This window comes from Pundamilia nyererei, unplaced genomic scaffold (assembly GCF_000239375.1).
Source record: "Pundamilia nyererei isolate P.nyererei 1_Seehausen unplaced genomic scaffold, PunNye1.0 scaffold05313, whole genome shotgun sequence".
NCBI classification, from domain to species: domain Eukaryota; kingdom Metazoa; phylum Chordata; class Actinopteri; order Cichliformes; family Cichlidae; genus Pundamilia; species Pundamilia nyererei.
The window spans coordinates 1-1,387 of NW_005192714.1; the positions used below are offsets into that span (position 1 = coordinate 1).

The 1,387-nt window shown below is 37.5% G+C and overlaps 1 long non-coding RNA gene across 1 annotated transcript; it reads right to left on the bottom strand.

Moving 5' to 3' along the window:
- Positions 1-150: 150 nt before the first annotated feature.
- Positions 151-945, bottom strand: LOC102211681 (uncharacterized). The gene is made up of 3 exons (XR_312642.1): positions 876-945; positions 483-600; positions 151-395 (listed from the first exon to the last, which is right to left on the bottom strand). It is a non-coding gene; the product is annotated as an uncharacterized LOC102211681 (long non-coding RNA).
- Between the last annotated feature and the right edge of the window lie 442 nt (positions 946-1,387).

Sequence of the window (1,387 nt, forward strand, 5' to 3'; positions counted from 1 at the left end):
GCCCCACTGTATACGCAGAGGGAAATTCAGGGAAGTGCAGACAGCCATGTAGAACGAGACCCAGCTGAACTAAATTATCAACAATGGCACAAGGAAAGCACAAGCACGCCAACTCAAAATAAACCAAAAATGTCATAATTATATGTCAAGTTTATTTCTAAAGTACATTTAAAAACTACAGCTGATGATTAAAGTTAGGTACATCTAAAAGAAAATTCAAGTAACATAAAACAGAGGACACAATCAAAGTTTAGATTCAACAGTTTTTCCAAACAGTTAGAGTTGAAGCATTCGCAGAGACAACCCTGTGTTTCATCCCTGACAACCAAATACAGCACCGAGCTCCTGTCAGAGCTTCACACTGTAGCGATAAAGCTGTGCTGCACAGTGGGGACCTAAACATAATCATCAAATTAATGACAATGATAACACGATCACATGCTTAACTTGTTACAGACAAATATACACAATACACCTTTTACCTGACATCCTGTCAGAAAACACTGGAATTCAGCCTACACCTAAAAATTTCCATGTATGGTGGATCCTAGATGCACTCCAGCTGTCGATGGTGTACTGCCCACAACTCAACAATGGCCTCTGGGAACAGACAGAAATAAAAAGTTGTGTAATGTTCAATCTCACATCCTGTCCAACCTTTTGGAATGAGGTCTGTCACACCAGGTGTTTTGGCAAGATGCACTCCAGAAAACATGCCTGTCACCTTTTCATTGACATTTACATTAATTTTAATGTAAATCAAATTAATTTGATTTGCATTAATTAACATTAATTATGTGTAACCACATAATTTCCTCAGGGATTAATAAAGTATTCTGAATGTGTCATTTAGTTCACTAATTAGTAGCATTTACCTTCACGACAGTGGTGATGTCTTTCAATTTGTGTTTATGATTCTGTGAGAATCGCTCCACATGGTTTACCCAAAGTATGTTGATTTCCTCAAAATCAAATGTAAAATGCGCCCTTATATCTGCTCCTCCCAAGCCTTGACATTCTAGATGTCTCATCCAAGTTTTTTTGAATCTCAAAATACCTAAAAATTGTCTTTGTGTCCTTGCATGATGATACTGTAACTAGTTTTGTGTTTTTGCAAATATTTTGTTGACTCCTTTCAAATAAAGGGGGTTTTCCACATACTTCACTCAAGTAAAATTGTTACAAGTTAAATTGTCTACATTCCCCACTGGTTCCTGGTCCCTAAAAAGGTACAGTCTGAGCAGAAGCAGATGTAGATTAAAGTTGTTGTAATATGATGGCATTAACAGGACTCTAACAGTGTGAATACACAGTCATCCCAAAGATGAGGTGCAGTGAGGGTGACACGAAAACTTTCAGTGCATGCAAAATGACATCATTGCACTGA